General features: G+C 39.9%; 1 non-coding gene across 1 annotated transcript; it reads right to left on the bottom strand.

Annotated features, from left to right (window-relative positions):
- Nucleotides 1-10,174: 10,174 nt before the first annotated feature.
- Nucleotides 10,175-10,247, bottom strand: TRNAG-CCC. Its single transcript has one exon. It is a non-coding gene; the product is annotated as a tRNA-Gly (tRNA).
- Nucleotides 10,248-12,416: the final 2,169 nt, after the last annotated feature.

Below are 12,416 nucleotides of genomic sequence, written 5' to 3'. Positions count from 1 at the left end.
TCCAAGGCAAGTTCCATAAACTCTGTCCCATTGTTTCCTGGAGAAAATCAGACTGGGGTCTCTGTGGTGCCTCTGGAGTTCATAGAATGGCTATGGGGGCATTGGGTAGAAATGAAGAGATGGGAAATTGGGGCAGAATTGGGGTCCTCTGAGAGGGAGAGAAGAGTGACTGCCACTGCAGCACTGGGAGGCTTGAGTCTCAGCCCTGACTCTGGCCCTGACTTGCAGTCTGACCCCAGGGTGACACTGAACCCCTCTATTCCTATTTCTTCATTGAAATATTTCCTTGACTCATCTTAGGAGGATGGGAGATAAGCTCCCTGAAATCAGGAAAAAATCTTCTAAAATCTGTAATGTTCTATATTCTTATTTTATCCTCTATAACTTATTTTGCCTATTTTTCCCTGGGCTGCACACCTATAATGCATTTAACAACTATCTTTTCCTCTGTGTGGTGTAAGGGAAATTTGAGAGGCAGTATATTGAAATAGTTCAAAACAAGTCATTTAACTGCTCTGTGCCTCTGTCTTCTCAACTATTAAATGAGAATAATTCCTAGTTTATAAGGTCATTGTGAGAGTTAATTGAGATAAGATATATAAAGTACTTAGCACAGTGGCTGGCACATGGTAAGAAATCACTATTTGGTAGCTGTTATTATTATTACTGCTGGGCTAGGCATATCCAGATCTTTCTAGAGGGTAAAAAAGCTAATAAGTAAGGATTATAAGATGGTAACCTGAGTCTTGGACTGCTATTTATATCACTTACACTGCCATTAACTCATTTTCCCTTCACTTTGAGCAATGAAAGAAAGGAGGGGTTTACAGAGTAGTAAAGGATTAAGCAGAAATTGCCAGAAGGGTTGAACAATCACCTCAGTGGTCAATTGTCTGAATTGTTTACTATAGTATCTTGAGTGCCCATGATGCTTGACACAAAATAGATGCTCAAAAAATATTTTAATTTGTTGAAATTGAATGAATTAATATACTGAAACTCACTGAGAACCTAGATGTTTGCTTTGTGTGATTTTAGACCTTCAGGAAAGTCAACCCAGTCCAAAAATTGCTTAGTTCATTACCTGCCCTAGTGTCAGACATGCTGTCACTCAAGAGCCATTCTTTTGAGTTAAGACTTTGTATCATAAAAAGGCTGTTAAAGATGCCTGAAGATGCCTCTTTACAGAGAACCTAAAAACTCCTTCATACTGCAAGCAAAAAGGAAGGAAAGAAGGAAGAGAGGGAGGGACTTAAATAGTGCTGGGGATTTCTCCATTGTTCCACTCAATACTGTTATTATGAGTGTTAAATGGGAAGGAGGAATTTGCTTTCTCCTCATTTTGCTGAAATATTGGCTTCCCTGTGCACCGATGCCGAACAAAAGCATGGAGACCGAGATTTTGGAGGAAGAGAGATGGCTTTATTTTTCTGCCAGGCAGAAGAGAAGACACAGCAGGCTAGCGCCTCAAGAACTGTGTCCCCCCCTCCTTTTGGAATCGGAGATTTTATATGCGGGGCTCGCAGTCCGGGGTATATGATAAGGATCAAAGTAGTGAAGGTCTTGCATTCTTCTTCTTCCTGCATTATTTCAAAACAGTCACAGCTGGCGTCAGGCAGCCGGGTAATTGGGTCCGTTTGTCTCTGGTTATTGGCCTGCGACCTTTTTTCTGAAATGCAAATGCTACAAGGGGTGATTTGCTGCAAGGGAGTGCAGGATGTAATTCACATAGTGTTAAGGAGCAATAGGTTATTCCTGTCCTGCCCCTAGACGCAGACTTAAGAGAAGGGACTTGAGGACACGGGGAGGGGGAAGGGTAAACTGGGACGAAGTGAGAGAGTAGCATTGACATATATACACTACCAAATGTAAAATAGCTAGTGGGAAGCAACTGCATAGCACAGGGAGATCAGCTCGGTGCTTTGTGACCATCTAGAGGGGTGGGATAGGGAGGGTGGGAGTGAGGTGCAGGAGGGAGGGGATAGGGAGATATATGCATACATATAGCTGATTCACTTTGTTATACAGCAGAAACGAACACAACATTGTAAAGCAATTATACTCCAATAAAGACGTTAAGAAAAAAAAAAGAGTACTAGGTCAGCTTCGTGAAGTACAAATCTAGTTACAGACACTATAGATTAGTAACAGTTAAAAAAAACCAAAAACTAGGAGTGATTAACTCTTTCAGGCCAGGTTATGTTTCTTCTCTAGCCTGTTTACTGTTCCCTTTATTTTCCTTGTTCTCAGGAGAGGGAAAACTTCATTTCTATTTTTGCTGCAACAAATTCCCCACTGCTAGTTCATCCCCTCCATATCAATGGAGGAAGGGAAACAGGCGTCATTCGTGTCTGGCTGAGGACAAAACTTCACTTTTGCTCCACTTGACAAACACCAGCTGTCTGGCCCAGGGGCCCATCTATCTCATATTTCAAATCCCCCCTGAGAGACATGAACCCCAAGAAATCTTTATTGGGAGGATGAGGGACGACAGTCTGTCTTCTGTAGCTTCTTTAGGCTGGCAAGGGGCTCGGAGACCCTACCTAGTTGGGGTCACAGAGCTTTCACCCTGTCTGATTAAGGGCCCCAGGGTGCCTTCTGTTGTTGTTTTGGCAGGATCTGTTCTGAGAAACGGCTGGAATCTTTGCATCATCATTATCTTGATGTGAACCTATTGTAATCTGGAAGAGACAGAACTTAACAAGTAGTTTAAAAAAACAGAAGCCAAAGATTAGTAAAAGAATTACTGTAGCCCGGGTCCCAAGCAGGATTAAAAGCCATGTTCCCTTTCTTTGGTAGTAATTTTGATCCTGATCTAGATAGAGTCAGCGCTTGGGTTACCCTGTCTAAAGGAATTAAAGCCATTTGGTGTGTTCATATATATAATTTTATGTCCTCTTCTATTAGCCCAGTGTGATTGATGTAGGTTTAACAGATCCTGTTGGAAGTATTTGGAGGAGTGACAACCTAAATGTTAACAGACAAAATAGATCTCATTTCTTTTTAGGAGAATAAGCCTGAAACCCAGTCTAGGCCTGGCACTTTGGGGAGAATTGTAGCCAGGTAGCTGGTTATCTAGTTTCATCAAAGTAGGTTTTAACCTTTGATGTGGTATTAACATATAAGTAATGGGAGCTATTGGTCACTACATATGTGTTTTCTCTTTTTGTTAATATAAGATCTAAAGCAATTTTATCATCTAAAAGTGTAATAGTTACAAGAGGAGACCTTTAAGAAGTAAGGTTGCAGTTACCAGCTGCCAGCAGACATTGTTTTGAGAATGGCTGGTGGCATCCCAAATCTAACACAGCTCAGAAAACTCAAGTTCTTAGCAATAAAAGAACTTGCCTAAAATCACACCACAGTGTCACCATTAATGATGTCAGTGTTTCTCTAGGTATGAGAAGATGCAAGAATTGGGGCTCGTAAAATCTTCTCCTGAAAGTATTTAACTATCTGAAGGCCTGTTCTGTCAATTTTTCCCAGAGCATAGAGTGCCTCATTTCAGATCTCCACCCTGAACTCCTTGTAGCGGGTGTTGAAGGTCACCAGCTACAGCAGCTCATGATTTAATCTTGTAGAAGTAGATGGCAAGTGTCAGTTTTCAGTCACCAGGACCCCTTTTTGGTCATAATTTCAACCATGGTTTGGGGCATTTCATGACCATTTTGTCCCATCGTGCTAGGAATGCTCATTCCCAGGTCTGGCAAAGATTTTGCTGATAGGCCACTCCATGTGCTGTTACTGGACTAGGCCTTTACTAGTATCCAAAAGTCTCTGGACACCTGTCTTCCTAGTCTCTTATGGTCCAGGACAATATTCCCCCTTGTTGCTTCTTCTCATATCTAGAGTTAAGACTATTGCAATCATTGATCTCATATGGAACTATATATCACCATTTTATCAGAGGCTCAGTCACACTTTTGGTAACATAAGGAACAATAATTTTTTTTGAAATAGGCAAAATACAAATAGCATAGCTGGCAGTATTAATAAAGTCATAAGTAAGAATTAAGCCAAGAAGTTCCATTAGGTGCCGCCCAGTATATCCCAGGTCGTGTTAGTCTGTTCTGTACCAATCCCTATTCTTCAGGGAAATTATATATTGGCATTGTCCGTAAGGTACTCAGCCCAGTTTCCTAGTGTTACTAGACTGATTATCCTTAGTATGGTTTAATTGTTCCCAGCACAGAGGACCCTTTAACCTTAAGTTACCATAGCATGGTGTTAATTATATAAATCCATCCCATAATTGTGGGAGGTTTTATTCCTTGGCTGAAATGTTGCTTGTTGCTCTGATTGAACTTTGAGTAATAGAGGAAAATTCATACTTATGGTAAGGGTCAGAGCAGGTGTTATTAATTGGTCAGGTGAGGGGATCTCATCCAGTAATATCAATAGTGGCCTGAACATGAGTATAATTTTCCTTTTAAGATAAATTTCCTAACAGTCAACCAATTAGAGCCTTGGAGTGGATAAATCCACTCAGGTAACCCAGAAGTACTAGACATAGGTAATTGGCCACAAACCCAACAATTGGATTGATTTTTAAAACTAGCATAGGATCATGCCTATGATAGAAAAATATTTGATACATATGCAAAGGTCCAAGAAGTCAAGAAAACATTATAAATGGGCAGATGAGTCAGGTCCAGGATCTTGGGTAAGCTGTTTACTTCTGATGTTGTCTTTTTCTCATCCTGGTGTGAGTGTAGTTTCTCCTCTGTTTGAGCGTTGTTTTAAGGTGACTTTGAGGTCAGCAGTCCTCCCTATAGGCCAGTCCAGTGCAGGGGCCCTTTGTGAGTGGAAATTAATCCAAGAGTTAATTCCCTTTAGTTTTACTGTGTATGAGCTAGTTAAGAGTACCTGATAAGGGTCCTTCCATCCAGTTTGGAGATAGTCCTTTAAATTACGTCTTTTCCAGTATGTATAATCCCCTGGTTGTAGGTCAGGGGGCATCTGATCTTCATCCAAAAATAGATTACTGAGATAAGCTTTAGAAACAAATTTAGAGTGTCCTTTAATAATTCAATTAAACTTTTTAGCAATATAACATAACAGCAAGGAACTATCTGGGAAGTGAGTCTTAGTAAACACCTTAATTAACAAAACTAGAATTTAATATTCAGTAAAACATAATTTTTTTTCTTCATCGTGAGGGCATTAACCCTGCAAGACCCGGAAGGCTTTATCCCATCAAATAAAAAATGAGGTTTGTCAGGGAGCACAAAAAGCCAAGCAGCTGTCTTGTATTTTCCATAGCCCTGACTGATTTACAGCTATTGTTTACCCATTTTAAATTCCCTGATTTAGGAGTAGACTGTTATCATGTTTTAAGGACATCAGGATGGGAAAAATCTGACAATGAGGGGTTAATTTTTGTAAGACATAATGAACTTTATCTACATGTGCCATAATCTTCATAGATCACTGTGAAATCATACTTATTTACTTTACCAAAGTAACAAAAGATGTTAAAAGTAAGTGTAAATCACTTAAAGGCAAATAAATTTACATAGTCTGTTATTAAAGCAGCATTCCAAGAAAACTTTGTTCTCTTAACAGAGGGAGAGAACCAAATTTCAGTCTGGTCTCAATAAACTTGGCCTGATGATTTATATAACTGTAATTAATCATATAGGCTTTTTGCTTGCTGAAACTGTAAGGAGTTTCAGACTGAACTTTTAAAAGACCTCTCAGGAAAGTCACACCAACGGCTTGTCACAGATTTCGCTTACCAAATCTAGGTGAATTCCTCCTTTTTCATGGTCCCAAAAATACCTTGAGATTTCTGTACCTGTTAGTGAGGTAGCCTTCCTAATTTATCTGATAAAGGTGCTGGGGACCTAAGAGTTTCCAGTCTCTGGAGGGAGCAGATAGAGAGAAAAGATAAATGTTTTAATTTTACCCATAGGTGTAAATTACCAAATTGTTGTAAACCATAAGTAGCTTGAGGAGAAGAGCTTCTTTTTATCCAGTTTAGCATTATGGTCTGAAAGTCAAAAACTTGTATTTATCCAAAAGTCCTTTTTATAAATCTTCTTGAAGAGGAAGCATTTTTGCAAAGGCATCAGAGTGAAGCCGTTGTGTCTATAATGACAAAAGACTTAAGGCAAGTTTAAAATCTGATTACAATGTAATTAACAAGGTAGCTTGGTTACTGTGGTGACATGACACAAGATAATAACTAGAATTATAACTGATAACATTTTACCAGGACATATCAGAATTTTTTTGAAACTCCATATAAGTTCTGGACTATCTATATTAGTAACAATTACCATACAGTATAACCTAAGAAGATTTATTACACACTTGACAATACTTCCCATGTACTTTTAACATACCACATGAACCTAATTAGTGTAGTATCTCTCTTTGGGATGTTTCAGGGGCCCTTTGAAGCACCCCAAAGTTAGCTAGAGGTCAAAGAAACTTCATTACAATTTGATTTGAGATGTTTTATCAAAAAAATCAAAAGAGTTTAGAACACTCAGTCAGATAAGATCATATGTCACTGTGAAACAATAGTTATTCACTTAGCCAACGTAATGATAAAAGATTTTAAAGGCAAATATCAAACTGATCACTTAAGAGGTAAAGAAGATTAAAATCTGTCATCCAAGGCAGTTCAACATCTTAAGAAAACTTGTACCATGCATAAAACTCTTTTCTCAGGGTCCACTTTCCACAAACCTTTTTTATCACTTTCTGTATCCATCACTTTATTTTCCCGTTCAGAAACAGCCACCTGTAAGTCAGATCTACTTCCTTTTCCCTTAATAAAATGCGATTCCATTCCTCATACCTTCTTTACTCAAAACACACATCCTACTTTCCTTAAGCAACCATGAACTGTCCTTTATATCAGCACTCTGTAGACTGGTAAACATACATCCAAATAATAATTTTTGAAGAATGTGCTTTCTTATAGAAAATATCTCAGTGTGGCACTAAACACATTTTTAATAGTTCTAAACCTTTTGTTTCTCTGTAAAAGGAAGCCAATGTTCAGTAATTAATGTTTTAGTATCTTATTTTATTTGGAAATGGCCTGGTTATTTAATAAACTTCCATCCTTTAACTTAATTTAGCACAACTCTAAATTTTCAAGTTTTCAAACATCTGGAAAGATCATTCTTAAGTAAATATTCCTAAAACAGAATTATTCCTAAAAATTTCACCCAAAACTCTTATCTCATTTGCAATTTTTTTCCTTAAAAGTTTCTTCACATCGAGTTATTTTCATTGCTGACAAATTTGTAACAGATATAATAAGATCTTATTTATTTTATATTAAACCTAGGCACAATAAAAGTAATATACTTAAGGTTGATGGCTCTAAAGACATGTCTATATTAATTAGATCAACAAACAAACATTAATACCACGTATTAATTTAATATTGACTATTTCCCAGTTCACGTGAACGTGAAATTTATTTAATTTTTCTTGTATTTAGAATTGTTTGATTTGTAAGCGCTGACTTTTCTTTTAAGCCAGTTAAATAGAGCTCATTTACAAATTAACCTCAGCAATATTATCCAAAGACAAAAGCACATACTGAAACATACACATATATCCAGACAGAGAGAGATCTCAGAGTTTCCACTTGAGATTTAAAATATCTCTTTGCCTCTTTTTTTTTTTTTTTTTCCTCTTGGCTTGAAGTTCTACTAATTAACCCAAGGCTGAAGTCTCAGGCAGAGTGGCCTATGTTTGTAGCTCAAGGACATGATAAGAGTTAACTTCAAGGTTTGTCCTCGGCATATTTTTGTTCTCTCAGGGTCAGAATTTTGAAGAAAAGTATTTTAACCAGCTAGCTTTTTACTGCACATGCAAAAAGAACTGGTTTTGCAATTTTAAGAAAAGTTTTATTTTAACCAGTTTTCTCCAGTCTAAAGAATATTGTGGCCATACTGTCAAAAATCATCTTTCTCTTTCTGTGGTCATGATTTCATAGCTAAAATTTAAACCAGATAGTGCTCAAATTGGCTCTGATAACAGGGGTAGAGTGGCTGATAAAATGTTGTCCCATCAGGGATTGTCCCTCTGGGGAGGTGGGGTCTTAGTTTGATCAGCAGAATCTGAAGGAGTCAGGGAACTTGCAGGAGTGGGGGAAGCTTGGTTTCCCCCCTCCCCGAGAGTTGGGAGAAGTTAGAAGAGGATCATTTAGAATGTCAGGAGAGGTAGTTTTTTTTGCTGATTTTTTTTGGTTTTTTCTTATTCCCCAGGCTTTTGATTATGGAGCCACCTAGAACAGGATTATAATAAAAGAGACATAAATTCCTGAACATAAGGGAACCTCAGTTCATTTTTCCCATCCTGTGGCAATAAAGATGTAATTGTAGGAGACCCATTTTTAGTCCATTTTTCTTTGTCACTGGATCATAGCTATAGGTCGACCAGTCATTTAAAATTTTGCCTGCGGGTTCCCGGGTGGGGGTGGAACCTTAGAGGAATCGCTTCCCATTTAGGCTCGAGCAGTTGGTAACAGACGTTAGAGGTTAGCGCGCTCAAATCAAAACATAAACCTTCACCTTGTCAGCTGGAAGTCACACATAAAACATAAACCGTAAAAGGAAACAGCAAAGGGATGTTCAAAAAGAAAAAGGAGAAACATATGGCGGAGACCCGCTCAAACGTGACTTCCAAATCTCACTCGACCTGGACCGTTGCCCCAAAGCAGCGCCTTACATCAGAATCTCTCTTTGCAGGGAGAATTCCACATCAGGATTTTCCCTTTGCAGGGAAATCCCAAAATTGGAACCTAAGTTCCCGTAAGGGGACGGTCAAAAGTCACGAAGTGCACTCGGGGAGACTCACGTAGGTGCTGACGGGTGTGTCGCGACTTCCCTACGCCCTCTTTCTGATCCTCCAATATTTAGTGTTTTCTCAGAGTGGAAGTCCAGGCCGGCGCGGGCAAGAGAAGGGAAGTTGTCCTCAAGGCAAAAGAAGCCTGGCAGCTGCTAGGTCAGCCTCTCCCCGGTTCTCCGCCGCAGCCTCCGAGTTCCGCAGCCCAGTCTGGTGGGCCGGGTGAGATCAGGGCACAGCTCTGCAGCAAGGAGTCCCTGGCGATCTGGCCTCAGAGATATCCTCCAACCCTCCGCTCTCCCAAAGGAGGCTGGCGTGGAGAGAGATCCCCGAGTTTCCGATCAAGCCGAGGGGCCCTGCGGGCCGCCTGCCCCAGAGCAGATCCCTGACGACCCCCCATTTTCTTGCGGAAATATCGGCTTCCCTGTGCACCGATGCCGAACAGAAATACGGAGACAGAGATTTTGGAGGAAGAGAGAGATGGCTTTAATTTTCTTCCAGACAGAAGGGGAGACACAGCAGGCTAGCGCCTCAAGAACTGTATCCCCCCCTCCTTTGGGAATCGGAGAAGATTTTATATGCGGGGCTCGCAGTCCGGGGTATATGATAAGAATCAAAGTAGTGAAGGTCTTGCATTCTTCTTCTTCCTGCATTATTTCAAAACAGTCACAGCTGGCGTCAGGCAGCCGGGTAATTGGGTCCGTTTGTCTCTGGTTATTGGCCTGCGACCTTTTTTCTGAAATGCAAATGCTACAAGGGGTAATTTGCTACAAGGGAGTGCAGGATGTAATTCACATAGTGTTGAAGAGTAATAGGTTAGCTTTGTGAAGTACAAATCTAGTTACAGACACTGCAGATTAGTAACAGTTGAAAAAGAAAAAAAAACTAGGAGTGATTAACTCTTTCAGGGCAGGTTATGTTTCTTCTCTAGCCTGTTCACTGTTCCCTTTATTTTCCTTGTTCTCAGGAGAGGGAAAACTTCATTTCTATTTTTGCTGCACTCAGGCTGTCTCAATTCTTTCTGATGAGCTTCTTACCAAGCTAACTATGAGTCTAATGATTAAAGGATCATGGCCCCTAAATGCAAACCAACTCTTCAATCTGGTGCTTAACTGAAGTAACAGCAATCTGTTCGAACATTGGAGGAAAAACTGGCTGTATAAAATATGTGAAGACAACATGGCATCCTCTTAAGGGGTTTCAAGGGCATTTTGACTATATGCAATTTTCACTATATATACTGACTTTATTTATTTATTTTAAAATATTTATTTAGTTAGCTGTGCCGGGTCTTAGTTGCAGCACGCAGGATCTTTGTTGTGGCGTGCGGGATCTTTTAGTTGCAGTGTGCAGGATCTAGTTCCCTGACCAGGGATCGAACCTGGGCCCCCTGCATTGGGAGCACAGAGTCTTAACCACTGGACCACCAGGGAAGTCCCTATACTGACTTTAGAATCTAACCCCAGGTCACGATATGCCTTCACTATATTCATTTTAATCTGCCGTCACTCATTAGTCCTGTGTCTGTGTGTCACACATGTGTGCATTCTATGACTAAAGATGGAATGATAGCTAGTCTATATTCTCAGTGGAAAAAGAATAATTAACCAATTTGTGAATTATGTTCTAAATTTGTATTAATTTATATTCTAATTATTAAGCATTTAAATGAGATCTTCTGCCTTGATTACAATTTTTAGTAAACGAGCTTCAGTTTTGACATTGTATTGTAGTTTTAGTTTTTCCATTCAACAAATATTATTGTGCACCTACTAATACTAGGCACAGTGCCGGTTATCACATGTTGTTTCCTTGAAAAACAATAACCACAAAAGTTTTTGTGAAAATCTGCTTCCTCCAAAGCCACTGAGGAGTGATGAAAGGACTAGACTATGAGTGAGGCAAGGTAGAGTCTGAAATCTGTAACATAGAAAGGAAAACGGTGTAAATATGTGCTAAGGCAGAAAATGTGAGGTCTGAATGAGACTTTATTGACTCTGTAACATGTCTGGTAAAAGGGTGCTTGTTGCCATCTTTGGGAAATATTCTGTCTAGAGTTAAGTGCCAAAGAGTGCCTGGCATCAGGAAAAACAGCCTCTCCATTGTTGTGATTTAAATGATCCCTAAGCTGCTGGAGATCAAGGGGACACTCTTTGGGACTGAGAAAAAAAGAACATGGCACCTAACGACTACAGAAAACATTTTTAAAGTACCCTTGGAATATTTATGAAAACTGAACAAATGCTAGGCCATAAGGTGAGCCTAAACACATTTTTAAAGGATTAGTATCAAACAGACCATATTCTGAAGCCACAGTGCAATTAGGTTAGAAACCAATAATAGGAGTTCCCTGGTGGCACAGTGGTTAAGAATCCACCTGCCAATGCAGGGGACATGGGTTCAAGCCCTGGTCCAGGGAGATCCCACATGCCACAGAGCAGCTAAGCCTGTGCACCACAACTACTGAGCCTTTAATCTAGATCCCGCGAGCCACAACTACTGAGGCCCCCACACCACAACTACTGAAGCCCGCGTGCCCTAGAGCCTGTGCACCCCAACTACTGAAGCCTGTGTGCCGCAACTACTGAGCCCGCATGCTGCAACTACTGAAGCCCACACACCTAGAGCCCGTGCTCCACAACAAGAGAAGCCACCACAATGAGAAGCCCACACACAGCAACAAAGAGTAGCCCCACTCCCCACAACAAGAGAAAGCCCACACACAGCAACAAAGACCCAAAGCAATGCAATCCCTATCAAACTACCAATGGCATTTTTCACAGAACCAGAACAAAAAGTTTCACAATTTGTATGGAAACACAAAAGACCCCAAAAAGTCAAAGCAATCTTGAGAAAGAAAAATGGAGCTGGAGGAATCAGGCTCCCTGACTTTAGACTATACTACAAAGCTACAGTAATCAAGACAGTATGGTACTGGCACAAAAACAGAAATGTAGATCAATGGAACAGGATAGAAAGCCCAGAGTTAAACCCACACACATATGGTCAGTTTATCTTTGATAAAGGAGGCAAGAATATACAATAGAGAAAAGACAGCCTCTTCAATGAGTGGTGCTGGGAAAACTGGACAGCTACATGTAGAAGAATGAAATTAGAACACTTCCTAACACCACACACAAAAATAAACTCAAAATGGATTAAAGACCTAAATGTAAGACCAGACACTGTAAAACTCTTAGCGGAAAACATAGGCAGAACACTCTCTGACATAAATCACAGCAAGATCCTTTCTGACCCACCTCCTAGAGAAATGGAAATAAAAACAAAAATAAACAAATGGGACCTAATGAAACTTCAAAGCTTTTGCACAGCAAAGGAAACCATAAACAAGACGAAAAGACAACCCTCAGAATGGGAGAAAATATTTGCAAATGAAGCACCTGAGAAAGGATTAACCTCTAAAATATACAAGCAGCTCATGCAGCTCAATATCAAAAAAACAAACAACCCAATCCAAAAATGGGCAGAAGACCTAAATAGACATTTCTCCAAAGAAGATAAACAGATTGCCAACAAACACATGAAAGGATGCTCAACATCACTAATCATTAGAGAAATACAAATCAAAACCACAATGAGGT

This window comes from Balaenoptera musculus, chromosome 15, assembly GCF_009873245.2.
Source record: "Balaenoptera musculus isolate JJ_BM4_2016_0621 chromosome 15, mBalMus1.pri.v3, whole genome shotgun sequence".
NCBI classification, from domain to species: Eukaryota; Metazoa; Chordata; class Mammalia; order Artiodactyla; family Balaenopteridae; genus Balaenoptera; species Balaenoptera musculus.
The sequence above is the reverse complement of the archived record's forward strand: the minus strand, read 5'-3'. Positions and strand labels throughout refer to the sequence as shown.